The sequence below is a fragment of the Macrobrachium rosenbergii genome, chromosome 5 (assembly GCF_040412425.1).
Source record: "Macrobrachium rosenbergii isolate ZJJX-2024 chromosome 5, ASM4041242v1, whole genome shotgun sequence".
Taxonomy (NCBI): Eukaryota; Metazoa; Arthropoda; class Malacostraca; order Decapoda; family Palaemonidae; genus Macrobrachium; species Macrobrachium rosenbergii.
Genome location: NC_089745.1, coordinates 11,286,399 through 11,303,073, shown reverse-complemented (window position 1 = coordinate 11,303,073; position 16,675 = coordinate 11,286,399). Strand labels below are relative to the sequence as shown.

At 37.1% G+C, this 16,675-nt stretch overlaps 1 protein-coding gene across 7 annotated transcripts in view; it reads left to right on the top strand.

Annotated features, from left to right (window-relative positions):
* Positions 1 to 16,675, top strand: part of LOC136838504 (uncharacterized) — a 136,297-nt gene that overhangs the window by 13,571 nt on the left and 106,051 nt on the right. For 6 of the 7 annotated variants that reach the window (XM_067103560.1, XM_067103556.1, XM_067103559.1 and 3 more), the window contains exon 2: positions 3,295 to 3,367. The exons of the other annotated variant lie outside the window; for it this stretch is intronic. The gene's annotated coding sequence lies outside the window, so the exon portion shown is untranslated. The remainder of the gene's footprint in view (positions 1 to 3,294; positions 3,368 to 16,675) is intronic. 7 annotated transcript variants of the gene reach the window in all.

The window sequence follows — 16,675 nt, the reverse complement described above, 5'->3', positions numbered from 1 at the left end:
TGTATGTGTGTGTGTGTTTGTGTGTGCTAATGCATTTCAACTTAATATTTGGTAGCTGGATTTACAATTACACTATCCCGAAATGTCACCCAATGGGGACTCACTGACTACTGCTCACCCCAGATCTCCTAGCTGGTGGACCTGGGGCGCAAATTAAATATTAGCCTAGGTGCAGGAAACCCAGAGCCGCCCCTGGTTAAGCCCCCGCCTTTCTTCCTCTTTTTTTTTCTTCAGGCCTGGGCTAGAAAAGCGTACTGTGCGCCCCATCCCTTTGTCCTCTGCGGTTTAAAAAAAAATGCCACCTTTAGTATATAGCTGAAATTCAAGTCTTTAATCCTTTCGGTTACTTGACATTTGTAATCATATCTGCTACGGAGTAAAACATTTCCGCAATTGCGAGCGACAATTTCCTTTGTTAACCGTCTTTCAAATTACATTGTAGGAAGAATACCGGTTTTTTGTATCAATTTGAAGCTGCACGTCTGTGATGCGACATTAAATTTGGAAACTATGTGTGGACGAGCCAGAGTTTATTTTAAAAGAGGTTGTTTATCGGCAAAATAAAGGACATACATAGCTTCTCATGCTGAATATTTTATTCGTACTATGACTGGGCCAGTATGTCAAGAAAGAGACAAACAGAATACGTCCTTTGTGACTCACTTTAAATAAACATCCGCTTGACCTCGGTTACAACTCTTCATCAACGAACTGCATTGATTGCCTCTTTGAAGAAGTAAAACCTTCGTTCGTTTTATTGCTTCTTCAGTATCTCAAAGTCTAGACACGTTTGTATTTCTTGGAAAACTTGTGAGTTCAGAGGCCCTGTCTTTATTCATGGTTGTTCCTGCAGCAGCCACACTTAATGCAATATATGACCCAAATGGTCTCTTTTAAGTATTTCGGTTCCATACTCATTGCTGAAATGTGGGTCCAAGTTCATTTCTTGTATTCATGCTTAAATAGGTAGCTAGTTAAGTATATATTAGTTTAACCAGACCACTGAGCTGATTAACAGCTCTTCTAGGGCTGGCCCGAAGGATTAGATTTATTTTACGTGGCTAAGAACCAACTGGTTATAACTAGCAACGGGATCTACAGCTTATTGTGGGATCGAACCACATTATGACGAGAAATGAATTTCTATCACCAGAAATAAATTCCTCTAATTCTTCATTAGCCGGTAGGAGAATCGAACGCCGGGCCAACAGCGTGCCAGGCGACAGCTCTATCCACCCCTCCAACGAAGAACTGTGAAACTCAGCTGGGATAAGTCGTAGGTCGTAGGGGTTTGTTCATTATTGATTTGATGATATGAAAGCTACATTTCCTATTTGGCAATGCCCTGTTGTCACTTTGTGACACTTGAGTGTCAATAATAAGTACTCCAAGGTATCATTGTCCGTTTTACCTTTACCTTTGTTATTTCTTTGCAATACTTTCGTATGAAGTTTTGAGGTGATTTTTCACTATGGTTATATGCATACAGATTTGTCCTCATTTGATGTAGTGTTTTTCTGTCTATCCATTTCTTTAGACTTGATATTTTTAACATTGTCTAAAACGAGTGAAAATAATTTACCTCGTTGGTTTCGTAGCCAATGACAGCGTACATACCAATAATGTGGGTCCCAGTACACTATCCTGTAGTACTCCCGAAACGTTTTGGGCGCAGTTTTGCTGATATGCGCTCCAAAAAGCTGTAAAAGTCAGAGAATTTTGACATCATTCTAATTGTCGTCCACGACCTCTTTCCATATTTAGCTTTGTATGACAACTTCGTGTCCTTATGTAACAATGCTGTAATGAGGTCTAGTATTGTTATAGAATATTTGCTGTTATCGATGATTTTAAGTATATCCACACAAAGCATCACGTTTGACACTTCGTTTATATAGTGCAGTCAGTAAGTTTTATAATCATCTGTAGGTTTCTCCTGTACGCTTTTTCATTACTAGAATGCGGGTGTTATTTGCCCAACTTTATATTTATCATTTTTTTTTCCTTTTGGTCTGGATCATTGTCACCGTGGTTTTTTTTTTTTTTTTTTTCTAATTTTTACAGTTAACAGAAATTGTCGTGCTGTTTTGAAGGCGAAAAAGATAAAATGTGTAGGTTCTGATGTAAATGACCCTTTATTTCCCTAAAAATAAAAATGGAAAATATTCCTCGGAATTTTTTCAGCTTCAACTGTTCAGGTGTCTAGAATCTTTTTGGTGTCCATAGCATGGAAAGATAAGAGTATTGGGAGTAGTTAATATTTTTTTTACAACTGGCCAACAGTTTTTCAATATATATATATATATATATATATATATATAATATATATATATATATATATATATATATATATATATATACGTATATATATATTATATATATATTACATATAAATATATAATGTATGGGTGGTTTGGTAATCTCCTACTGCACCAAAATTAGATTATTTTATGCCAAATTTTAATTTTACATGACTCCTTCAGAAAGAGGTTTATCTAAATTATACAAAATCAATATAACGTCACTCGGTCTTCATTTCTCGTTTACTAAAGGTTGGTCGGCTGTCTCAGCATTAAATATTTTTTTTTTATTTATAACTGGATTTTATAGTCTTTTTACTTTTTTATGATAATCTTAGCATTTTATGGTCGTTTCTTCAGTTACTGGATTTATTAACAGATTCCCCAAATGATGTCGCGAGTTATTATTACGAAACGTCGAAATAAAAATGTTGCAAATCAGCGTGTTTCAGTTGATCGCCCTTGTATTGATATATATATATATATATATATATATATATATATATATATATATATATATATATATATATATATATATATAGATTATAATGATCTCAAACTTGTATTTTCAACGTTATTTTTTCTGGAAATTTTGTTTGAAAATCTGCAAATGGAGTGCAAGAGACCCTGAGGAATGTTGTTAATAAATAATCACAATGATGTTGCACAAATAAGCTTTTCATTAAATCGACGGAGTTGGTCTTTATGCATTTAAAACGTGAACTTGAGATAATTTTTTAAATTGTTGTTTTTTTTTTTTTGAAATGCACGATTTTGAGCAATGTTGTAAAGTATTTAAGGGTAAGAGTCAAATGGGTATCGTCATTGAGATGTTACATTCCATTAGATCATGTATTTCCTGCAAGTATGGCCTTACCTACTCTGACCCCAGTTAGTGGAATTAAATCAACAAATCAAACTTTGCACATTTATTTTGAGAAAATTTTTGGTCTAAGAAACGGCTACGTATTTTACGAAATACTTTATATTTCAGATTTGCAAGGGCGCATTGATACATCTCCAGGCAATAAGCTACAAAGGCTGCGTTTCGTCAATCAGTGTATGAGGTCAGTTGTAGTAGCATTGCTTTTCATTCAAATTTTGTATTTCACTGTCTACATGATTTGGATATTTAATTAGAATGGATTATAAAATCCCTAGTAAAAACACTATGATGAAACTTTATGTTCACGAGATGTGTGCTTAATGTAGGGATAATTATGCGTCTATTGCACCACCATGAGATATCGGTTTTTAGATCAAATAACGGCCAACGTGCAGCTCAGCCAGCCAGTCGCGGGCATTCTCGGTGCACCGTCCTTTTGGTATGAATTCCGTATTTTATCGTTAGTAATTTCATTTGAAAGGGAAATTGAAATATTTTGAAAATAACTCGTTGAGAAGTAGTCACGCTAGGTAGTAATGCATGTAGGAAGGTCTAAAGAATATTTCTTTAGACCTTGGTATTCAGTATCTATCGAGCTACGTAGAACTCTCCGGCATTTTATATTCATACACTGGCTACATAAGGAAATTAAATTGTATTCCAAGTGCTCTGCCATCGTGTTTCTTGCCACTCGTGAATCATGCACTGTTGCAAAACCAAGTCCACAACTCTGGATTAGCCGGTAGTGATGATACCAAGGAGCTACTGCCTGAGTAACAGTAACGTCTCAGTCTTCACTGACGAGAACCTACTACCGTACTACGTAGTCTCGGTCTTCTGGGAGACTAAACGTACTGACTCTGGCCTCGCCGCATACTGAAATCACTTTGTTGAGTTCAAGATGTAACTGTGTACACCAGCTCTCATCGTTTTAAGACGTTACCAAGAACTCTGCCAGCAGCGTGCTTTCGAGAACTTTGCATTCCTATTTTTTTTAGGTACTCTGTGCCTGTACTGCTTAATTAATATTAACGCCGCCGTTTTCGTAAAGTCGGTGGGTTTGTTGGCTGGGTATAACCAGGGTCTATACAGATAGGGTCTGTTCACGAGGTGGAGCTTAAACGTAGCCCCGCCCCTTGTGCAACGTCATCGTTGGACACGCCGGCCAGACTGTCGCCAGTCGCCTGACGCTATTCATTGTCATTGCTGTCCTATCATTTGACGAAATGAATATAGCAAGTGAATGGAGTTATGATAAAGGAGTGACACTCTGTATAAACCATACAACAATGTCCAGGTAATAATGCTAAGAGGTCTTATTGGCAGGTGGAAACAGCCTATCTTTTATGATTTTGATGAGTCAAATTTACACAATAAGTTGCTGAATATAATAGCTGAAATTGAAAATGCAGGTTATATCGTTGTTGCTATTGTTCATGACTTAGGACCTACTAATATGAGAATCTGGAAGCATTTTGGTATAGACCGCAATTAACTCAAATAGAATTTCGTTCAAGAACCCATGTGCAGATAGAGAATATTCGTTTTTGCAGATGCACCTCCTATGCTCAAGTTATTAAGAAACCATTTAATTGACTCAGGATTTGTTTTAGCCAATGGGAAGTACGTATCAGCACAGTATATTCAAGAAATGATACGGCAAACTAAAAATGAACTTAAATTAGCTCATAAGATCTCAGAAATAGATCTTAATGTGTCAGGATCTCAAAGACAGCGCGTGTGTCTAGCAGCTAGACTTTTATCAAAATCTTGCGCTGCTTCTATTAGTTATCTAGGAAGAGAATGGCATGTTAGAAGGTGATGACTGGGAACATACCTCAGACTTTATTTTACTTGTTAATGACTGGTTTGATGTTATGAACTCGTATGGAAAATACGGAGATGTCGAGTCACGAAATGCATTTGGAGTTAAAATAGATGCACAAACTGGAATACTTGATAGGATGAGTGAAATGATGAAAACAATAAAAGTGAAAAGTGAGAAAACAAGAAGTCTTTACCCATTCCAAAAAGCAGGGCCGGCTCGTCCTTAAGGCGAAACTAGGCAGTCGCCTAGGGCGCAAGAATGAAGGGGGCGCAAGAACTGGGAACTAAATAAATAAATAAACAAATAAATATATATGCAAAGCAATTATATATATACAGAACAATTATAACAATTATACATAAAAAAAAGCACTACGAGATGGAGAAAGCAAATGACATAGACGCCACTGACTTGTGTCATGAACTTCAGGCAGTTGCACGCCGCCTTCAGCCTGACACTGTCATTCCCCTGGATGTTTTAAAGTTCATTTGTGAACAAGGGCTGGTTCACAGTGTACCTAACACATTTGTTGCCTTGCGCATTCTGCTAACTTTGCCTGTTACTGTGGCGAGCGGTGAGAGGAGCTTCAAAATTAAAATTAATTAAGACTTATTTAGGTCTACAATGACAGAAGAAAGACTTGTAGGTCTAGCTATTGGTTCTATTGAGAACGAGATCGCACAGAAAGTTGATCTAAAGAATCTAGTGGCTGATTTTGCAAGAAAAAGGCACGGAAAGCACATTTTTAGTTATCTGTAGTTGTAGCCAACAATCTAGAAAGACTCAGTGCTCACTAAAATTGAATTTCTCATTTCTGCAATTGACAGATATTGATAAATTTTAGTATAAAGTTACAATTACATTATAGTTGAAAGTTGTAATTGTAAACAGTTCCTAATAATATAAAATTTAAACAATTGTTTCTGAGTTATCTTCATGTTTACTTCAGAATTATTAATCATTCTCACTACTTTGATTTCTAGTCTTTTTGTGAATAATTCAGTTCGTAGTTATGAAGAGAATATCACATTCTCTTCAATAACTGAGATTAATATTATGCGTTTTCTACGTACATAGCTTTCAGTTCCTTTCAGTACATTGAATTCTAGTCTTTTTCTTTAATAGTTTAGTTAGGGGATTTTTAGTTACTTAAGATTTGTTCTATTAATGAATGAAAAAAAATGTTGTAGAGGCCATGTTTTATTTTTTTTCCCCCTTTTTCAGCTAAGGATACACTCAAATGGAAGGAAAATGAGTCAGATTTTCTTCACCACTTACATTTTTCTTATCCCTGATTGAAGTTTTAAAGAAATAACTCAAAACATTCATTTTCATATGTTTATAATTGATTGTTATATACTCAATCATAATTTCACTATCAGATGCACATTTCCTTATTAAATAAAATTTTTTAAATAGATTATAAGCAAAAAATCATTGTTTTGCTCTATTTAATGCCATTTTCAATATAATGTTATGAATACATTAATTGTCTAATATATCTTTATAGGCATCAAAATTGCCCTTGCAATGGTTACATATTAAAAAATAATGATGGAATTATTGTAAATTTCAACCTAGATTTAATATATATATATATATATATATATATATATATATATATATATATATATATATATATATATATGTATGTATGTATGTGTGTGTGTTTGTGTGTGCGCATAATGCATTTCAACTTAATATTTGGTAGCTGGATTTACAATTACACTATCCCGAAATGTCACCCAATGGGGACCTACTGACTACTGCTCACCCCAGATCTCCTAGCTGGTGGACCTGGGGGCGCAAATTAAAATATTAGCCTAGGGTGCAGGAAACCCTAGAGCCGCCCCTGGTTAAGCCCCGCCTTTCTTCCTCTTTTTTTTTTTTTCTTCAGGCCTGGGCTAGAAAAGCGTACTGTGCGCCCCATCCCTTTGTCCTCTGCGGTTTAAAAAAAAATGCCACCTTTAGTATATAGCTGAAATTCAAGTCTTTAATCCTTTCGGTTACTTGACATTTGTAATCATATCTGCCACGGAGTAAAACATTTCGCAATTGCGTGAGCGACAATTTCCTTTGTTAACCGTCTTTCAAATTACATTGTAGGGAAGAATACCGGTTTTTGTATCAATTTGAAGCTGCACGTCTGTGATGCGACATTAAATTTGGAAACTATGTGTGGACGAGCCAGAGTTTATTTTTAAAAGAGGTTGTTTATCGGCAAAATAAAGGACATACATAGCTTCTCATGCTGAATATCTTATTCGTACTATGCGACTGGGCCAGTATGTCAAGAAAGAGACAAACAGAATACGTCCTTTGTGACTCACTTAAATAAACATCCGCTTGCCCTCGGTTACAACTCTTCACATCAACGAACTGCATTGATTGCCTCTTTGAAGAAGTAAAACCTTCGTTCGTTTTGCTGCTTCTTCAGTATCTCAAAGTCTAGACACGTTTGTATTTCTTGGAAAACTTGTGAGTTCAGAGGCCCTGTCTTTATTCATGGTTGTTCCTGCAGCAGCCACACTTAATGCAATATATGACCCAAATGGTCTCTTTTAAGTATTTCGGTTCCATACTCATTGCTGAAATGTGGGTCCAAGTTCATTTCTTGTATTCATGCTTAAATAGGTAGCTAGTTAAGTATATATTAGTTTAACCAGACCACTGAGCTGATTAACAGCTCTTCTAGGGCTGGCCCGAAGGATTAGATTTATTTTACGTGGCTAAGAACCAACTGGTTATAACTAGCAACGGGATCTACAGCTTATTGTGGGATCCGAACCACATTATGACGAGAAATGAATTTCTATCACCAGAAATAAATTCCTCTAATTCTTCATTAGCCGGTAGGAGAATCGAACGCCGGGCCAACAGCGTGCTAGGCGACAGCTCTATCCACCCCTCCAACGAAGAACTGTGAAACTCAGCTGGGATAAGTCGTAGGTCGTAGGGGTTTGTTCATTATTGATTTGATGATATGAAAGCTACATTTCCTATTTGGCAATGCCCTGTTGTCACTTTGTGACACTTGAGTGTCAATAATAAGTACTCCAAGGTATCATTGTCCGTTTTACCTTTACCTTTGTTATTTCTTTGCAATACTTTCGTATGAAGTTTTGAGGTGATTTTTCACTATGGTTATATGCATACAGATTTGTCCTCATTTGATGTAGTGTTTTTCTGTCTATCCATTTCTTTAGACTTGATATTTTTAACATTGTCTAAAAACGAGTGAAAATAATTTACCTCGTTGGTTTCGTAGCCAATGACAGCGTACATACCAATAATGTGGGTCCCAGTACACTATCCTGTAGTACTCCCGAAACGTTTTGGGCGCAGTTTTGCTGATATGCGCTCCAAAAAGCTGTAAAAGTCAGAGAATTTTGACATCATTCTAATTGTCGTCCACGACCTCTTTCCATATTTAGCTTTGTATGACAACTTCGTGTCCTTATGTAACAATGCTGTAATGAGGTCTAGTATTGTTATAGAATATTTGCTGTTATCGATGATTTTAAATATAGCCACACAAAGCATCACGTTTGACACTATATACGGCTCTGCTGTTTAGTGGCTAGACGGCGACAGTCTGATCAACCAACTGGTAAAACGAAAAATAACTAATATTTCATTATTATGCTTGGAACAGTATTTATTAAAATCCAAAATAGAGGTAGATTCAGTATACGTCTTTCCGTTACAATAAATATGAAATATTACATTTGTAAAGGCCTATAAAACGGATTTAGTGATGCCGCGGTTTTGTGTCACCAAAGTAGCCCAATTTTAGGTAAGTAGCGGCACCATTTCATAGGCCGCGGCAAGCAGTTCAAAAGTAGCCCAATTGGGCGGGTAAACCGCGGGTTTGGCAACACTGGAGTAACGTCTCAGTCTTCACTGACGAGAACCTACTACCGTACTACGTAGTCTCGGTCTTCTGGGCGACTAAACGTACTGACTCTGGCCTCGCCGCATACTGAAATCACCTTGTTGAGTTCAAGATGTTGTAACTGTGTACACCAGCTCTCATCGTTTTAAGGCGTTACCAAGAACTCTGCCAGCAGCGTGCTTTCGAGAACTTTGCATTCCTATTTTTTTTTTTTTTTAGGTACTCTGTGCTTGTACTGCTTAATTAATATTAACGCCGCCGTTTTCGTAAAGTCGGTGGGTTTGTTGGCTGGGTATAACCAGCGCATTATTTCTCGCCCTTCTTGCCGATTACGTCATTTTTGATGCAGTTGTCATTTTTGATGCAGTTGTCGTACGGCACGCTTCCAGAATGTATGTTGGATAAGCGCAGAGTTTTGTGGTACTATAGGCATCGCCTACACTCTTAGCGTAGGCTACACTTTCCGCCGGTATTATGGGATTCTCAGTATACAGTGAACCAAATGTAGCTATTTCTAAACTGAATTATGTCCAACATTTCGAACATACACATAGTCAAAGTTGTCTTCTCCTGAATTAATAATCTTAACCAAGCCGCTGGAAAGGAGGGAAAACAAAATCTTTTGCTGAGTATAGAAAAGTTTTTCGCAGAAAGATCGAGTCTCCTTTCATGATCACTTTCTCGGAGGAAGAATAAACGATTTTTTTTTTTTTATAAATAAAGTTTGTTACTGAAAAAAAACAGGAAAATTTAGCATTCTTGACAAGCCAGTAGCTCTCTCGAATAATCTTTCCCTGGCCTGGTGGGAAAGGCTCTCCAGCTACGTAACATCATAGGCTACATGATTCGTCTCGTTTCTTGATTTTTCCAGATAGAACTTTTACGCATATGAGCAATTCTTGTATGTGCCGTGCAATAGCCCCAAGAACCTTTTGGACATCACGAGGCAAATTTCAACAATTTCAAAAGTGTTTTTAAACCGCCAAATACGTTCAAAGAACAACGAATCTAAATGAACATGTCGAAGCTAGACCCAGCGTCTTCAAGGCTGGTTTTCTCCGGATCTGGATAAGCATGTTAATTGTTCTTATTGTATCTTTGTTATTATTCCCACATTATTAGTAGTCTGTGTAAGTTTGTTTGTGTGTGTGTTTTTTTTTCTTGTATCATGTGTATCCAATTCTTTGTAAGTTCAACTCGAGACGTGTCCATTTGGTTAACATGTGCTTGTGTCATTTAGATGTTGTCGACTTCAACGTTTAAACATTTCACCCTTTCGTTCTATTTAATGTGTACTTTTGTTTTTTTTTCCTCTGAAAAACGGTTGAGTAATTAGCTCATAATCAGAAAAAACATTATAAGGGTATTTACATTAAAAAATATTGATTCCCTTCTTGGTCGCTTTTGGTAGATTTGAACTGTGGCCATAATTGCGAATGGGGCCGTTTCTAGAACAGTACGTTATGGTAAGATCATTCGTACAAGCTTAGGTGAATAGAATCTGCATTTAAGCAGTGGCAAAAAGCAATATTTACTAGATGGTAAAAATATTCACTCGAACACTGAAGCATGGTGTCCTACATTATGCCTAATAGTCAGGAGTACCGGCAAGTAGAAACTTGTAGAGGAAATTTTGAATTTGACGTACATCGGGTATGAAAGCGCGAGTAGGGACGAGCGAGCGAGCGAGAGAGAGTTTTGGAACCATGAGGCAACTTCTAAAACCGCACCGGATGTTCTGGTATTTGCTCTGCCGTAAGCCTCTTTTACCATCATTGTTTTTCCTCACGATCCAAGAAATAGCTGTCAGAAAAATATTGCTGTCGCCTAAAACAGTCAACAAATCGCCACTCACGTATTTTCCCACATGCTTTGCAAACTGAAAAATAGAACACAACTATCCAGAAGATGCATATGGAAATCATTTGGGATGATAGCCCTTGAGGTCGTCAGAACGTTTTTGGGTACGTACGACAGGAAATAGTTCTTGATATAGTGCCTGAGAGAGAGGCAGACAGACAGAGACAGATCTATGGCATTTCCTACGTAAAAAAAAATTATGTTAATAAACCACTCTCCTTGCTATGTAGAACTCTCTCAAAAAATGATTTTGATAAACGACTCTCCTTGCTATATAGGACTCCCAAAAAAAGAATTTTGAGAAACCAATCTCCTTAGTATGTTGAACTCCCAAAGCACTGATTTGTGTAATAGAACTCTCAAAGCTACTAGCATTTTGTATAATTAATGAATTGCGGTGTTTTTCCTCTCTTTGTTTATAACTGAATCATTTCCTAATGTAGCCTTCCGTATTACTAATCTCCGATGACTGATTCAATACCTTGATCCAACTGCAGGTGAGTATCGAGGTTGATAAGCTAGATTCATTATAAAATTGAGATTTCATTTACAGACACATCAGCTCGCAAGAGTGAATTGTTCACAAAGCACGGTTCTTGTCTGGTCCCGGATGGCAGATAGTGAATTGCCAGATGAAAAACGGAAGAAATTCAGACTTGGAATGTTAAAAAATTGGTAATAATTGGCACCAAGAACATACTGAGGCAAGTGGACAAAGGAATAAAGAAAATCTTTAGGGAATGAGTCACCACTAGAAGTGCTGGTATTATCATCTTGTGTGTTGCTTCCCATTTCTAAACTTGGATGTTGTTGTCAAGGCGAGGGGTTGCGGGGGTATCCAATTGACATTCTATTTATGTACGTTTTCAGTTTTGTAAATAGCTTGCACCACGGTAAAACTCAAGCGAGTATGTGGTTGTGTGATTACGACCATTTTTCAAATCAGATTTCATTAAAAAGCGTATTTCAAAATAAAATAGAATTAATTTATCGTTTCAGTGCTTGTTTTTGGTGTAATGTATTAATGTATATGTGAAATTATTTTCTGCAACGTTTATACTGGTTTTATCCCGCAAATTAATGAAAGTAATTTGAAAGCCAGGATATTTAGGCATCGTGTTTCGTCGAATGTTCTGTTTTTTGCTTTAAACAGGGCAGTTTCTGAATTGAAATTAAGGCCGAGATTGAGGCTTCACGTTTCCATCACGATCTTGATTGGTGAATGGAAGAGGAGATACAATTAAGTATTGGAGAAACTTTCCCTTTCTGAATTCGTTATTTACTGTCGGTTTTGTATGGTGGCCTCCGGCAACTTCCGTTATTGGCATCGTCCGAACACGTTTTGGAACTTTGCTCCAATAGTGGCGAAGCTTGCTTCTGTCCAATGTCCTGCCCTTGGTCCTGTCTAGACCATGGTCTAGGAGAAAGACTCGCCCTTTCGTAGACCATTGTCTAGGAAAGAAAGACCCTCTTTCTTACACCATGCTCTAGACCAAAGAGGTGGAGCTTGGAGGTCACGGTTCGGTGAAGGAGCCGGTGAATGAAACAAGCCCAAGTGGGGAGGGCTAAGTTAAACTTGCGAGCTCCTTCTCTTGCGTTTTCACTCTACCTTTTTGCCCTTCATTCACAGGATGTGTGTGTTTTCCCTTTAGACTTCTAACAGGGGAGCAATTTGTTCCTTTGTCACAAAAGTTTGACAGTTTTAGCCTGCATTAAAAACATGTGTATCTTTTCTTTAGTGTCTGGACTGCTTTGCTCCAGAATGCCGGCATTCTCTCTCTCTCTCTCTCTCTCTCTCTCTCTCTCTCTCTCTCTCTCTCCAGTTAATGGCACAGTGTATGATATTCTTGTTCGTCAGAAAATTTTTTTTGTGCTCTCTGTTAGTGAGAATTTAAAAGTATAAAATAAAGAGGAAATGGCCAATTTTTATCTTTAGTTCCCATGTATTAATAAAATTAATTTTCAGCACACTAAACTTGCGTTGCAAAATAATATTTTTTAAAGCATAAGCTCCCGTCTTGTGGGCATCTTTTGGGGGCATAGGGATGGACTCGGCATCCTTGTCTCCGAAAAGTCAGAGTGAAAGCAGAGGAGTAAACGTTAGGTCGAAAACTTTTTACAACGTTTGGATAGGCTCTTGTGTTCAGTCGGAATCGTTTCTTTTAATCGGAAACGTTTTATATATTACTAAACGTTTCTTCTTACTCCAGAAAAACATGGTCCTACGAAACGATTCTCCATAATTCGTAAATGTTTTCTGTTACCAAATGTTCCTCCTTAGCTCAGAAATGTTATATTACCAAATGCTTCTCCGTAATCAGTAAATGTTTTCTAGTACCAAACGCGTTTCTTTAGCTTAGAAATGTTATATTACCAAACGCTTATCCCTAATTCGTAAATGTTTTCTATTTCCAAACTCTTTTCCGTAGCTTAGAAATGTTATATTTCCAATTTTCTCCGTAATTCGTAAATGTTTTCTATTACCGAACATTTCCCCATAGTTCAATGTCTCCCCTTTAGTTCAAGAGCCCACCATCGTTTACTCTTGACTAATGATTGTATGTCCTTAATCCCAGAGTTAAAAAATGTTTTCTGTGTACAAGCGTTTGATCATAGTTCGAGAGTGTTTCCTATACTGGAGGGAAAATGTATTTTCACTTCTTTGGTCGGTTTCTTAGGAAGAAACATTTTTTAAGTGCCTCTGGCTGTAATTATACATAAGAGTGTTTTGCACTGTACAGTACAATCGGTATTTTCTCTATCGGAAAAATGTTCTTTCAGTTTTTTTCATGAAGTTTGTCTACACTGGAATATATATATATATATATATATATATATATATATATATATATATATATATATATATACTGTATATATATACACATATATACTGTACTGTATATATACACATACTCATATGATGGAAATAACACTTTCTGGGAACGTGTTTCACAGAAATATATTTTTTACTCACATCTGGACCGATTGCTCAGCAATTCCTGCGCTGAGTAATTGCTAACGCCCTGGACTAAGACCGGTTCGGTCCTGATGTGAGTCAGAAATTTACACACACACACACACACACACACACACATACACACATATATATATATATATATATATATATATATATATATATATATTTGTCTGAAAACTGTCGTGGCCTAAGAATATTTCTCAGTGATGAGATGTAATGCTTTCTTTCACCATATTTACCTTCTGTTTCGGGGAAACCATTGGAAAACCGTGCCGTATAGTTTAATTCAAGGGTAAAAGGCAACGAAAATTTCCTTTTGGAAAATGACAAAAGGAAAATCATGGTGAATATCAGAGATCACGGCTTAGAGACTTCATGCGACTCCATTGTCGAGTACAGGCCTTCCCTAAAGGCAGCCATTTTGTTCCTACTGTAGTGTTCAAAGGAGTGCCGTGGCTACTCTCTGTTTTAACTGATCAATGGCATTTTTTACACCACCAGTTTTAGTGCAAGACGCATCTCGTATTACCATTTTTTTTTTCATGTAAATTTAATTGATAAACATGTTGGTCACAAAGGCACTGGTTGTCATTCGTAAACAGATAATCATTATTGAGCACAAGGGCATTTACCCGGGTAGACACTGAGTGCGTTGTTGCGCGCTCTCTCTCTCTACCTACCTATAACTACCTACCTCTAACTACGCTAATAATCAGACACATGCGGGCATGCATTTTGTGTGTATGCATATGTATGTATTGTGCATTCCTTTGAACTTATGTGAAGAAAGCCGATAAGAAGTATCAGTAAATGTGACAATATAAGGAAATTTACATGATGTTTAGTAAGACATATATGCTGTAATTTTACAGCAATAATCAAAGGACGGGAGCCAAAGTATGAAAGAAAGTCGACTGTAGATGAAGAGCTAAGCGCCTTAATGGAATTCGGTAAGGATATAAGTTCAGTTCGGAGTGAAACCCTACGTTAAATTAGCAGAATGACATTTCGAACAGTTGAAGAGTTTGAGGTTTATAACTGCTAGTGCGCATGCGCATTCTGTAGAGTAAGCGCTTGTGCGCAACAATTCATCGATTTACAAAGAACTAAACGTCGTTGTCATCAGCTGAAAGCTTATGTAGATTCAATTTTTTAAGGTATCGTTTGAACGGATTGCATTCATAGTATGAAAATGAGATAAGCCAGGTATGAAAATGAAAAGCTCTATCGAGGGGCTCAGTTCAAGGTCTCATTTACAAGAAGGAGCGGTTGAGTCATCCTTCCATATCGGATGAGTCGGTGGGTCTCTTACCTCCCTTTTACACCATACCAAACGTACGGGTACACTTTGGAGTTGGAGTTCCGCATGGGACGGGTAGGTATCGTTCTCAGCTAGCACTCTGCTGGACCTGCGTTCGATTCTCCAACCGGCCAATGAAGAATTAGAGGAATTTATTTCTGGTGACAGAAATTCATTTCTCGTTGTAATGTGGTTCGGATTCCACAATAAGCTGTAGGTCCCGTTGCTAGGTAACCAATTGGGTCTTAGCCACCTAATAATAAGTCTAATCCTTCGGGCCAGCCCTAGAAGAGCTGTTAATCAGCTCGGTGGTCTGGTTAGATTAAGTATACTTAACTTTGGAGTTGGACAAGGATCTGCGCTGGTATCCAATCGGTTTTGTCCCAACCTCGGTCTCTAGACCATGTTTACAACCAGCCATCGCGCCGGCCAGGTGGATCCATGGTAGTGTCTACTCCCAGCGGGTCTGTCGCTTAATTCACGATGCGATGAAGGGTTTACCGAAGTAAGGTAACCTTACTCAACTATATTTGCTCAAAAGAACATGGGCTAAAAGTTATGGAAGGGAACGTCCAGATTTCTGCAGGAGATAAATGTAGACATTGCACAGTTCAGCTGCAAAGAGTTGTTGCACATGCATTTTACATATGAAAAGTTAAGCAATGTTTGGTTGGAACACTTCAATAAATACTACCTATGTATTGCCGGAGGAAATTTTAACGAGCAGTATATTTCTAGGAGCTAATTTATGAGGTTTAAAACACACACACACACACACATTATATATATATATATATATATATATATATATATATATATATATATATATATATATGTATGAATGTGTATGTACACATATATTCATTCCTTTTTATATATGCCTGTACATATGTGGTTGTTTCAACATGGTGCGTGATGGCAGCCAATAACATAGCGAACTAAAAAACGCGTTGGGCCATTGTGTTCTTTGTCGAAGTCTATTGATGTACATTGCTACCGGTATTGCACCATGTACAAGCGAAATGCTCCGTTGTGCCCTAATGCATCAGGTCGTCATAGTTATGATATCAAGGAAGCGCCGTTATGATCATTCGTTTACTGTAGAGGGCGAATCAATCACGAGAACAACTGCAGCATTTACTGTAGATATTATTCAGTAAGAAGAACAGACATTTTTCTCTCTAAATCTTTCAGTATTGTTTTCAACACTTGCATTTCAAGTGAAAATTGGTCACCATTCACAGTTGTTTAATAAATTTTGGAAATTATTCACCAGCAACTGTACGTTAATACTTGTTGACGTTGGCTGTTCAGCAAATATGAAAGGTTTTAATTTTCGCGGAAGCTTTTCATTGACATAACAACCAGAATAGGATTAAAAGAAATGGTTACTTTGACGGTATAACGATTATCTTTCATTTCCTGTTGAAATTAAATTCTTTTTCAATGACATTGGGCATTGTTGACTAATGACGCAATACAACCACTTCAAAATGCCAGTTTTTTTTTTTTTTTCTTTTCTTCAAATATCTGATTTCAGGATTATGTCGTAGTCTGGGTAAGATTTTTCGTTTTGTGGACATAATAGGAGTCATTTATAAATACAGAAGTAGGATTTCTGCCCGAGTC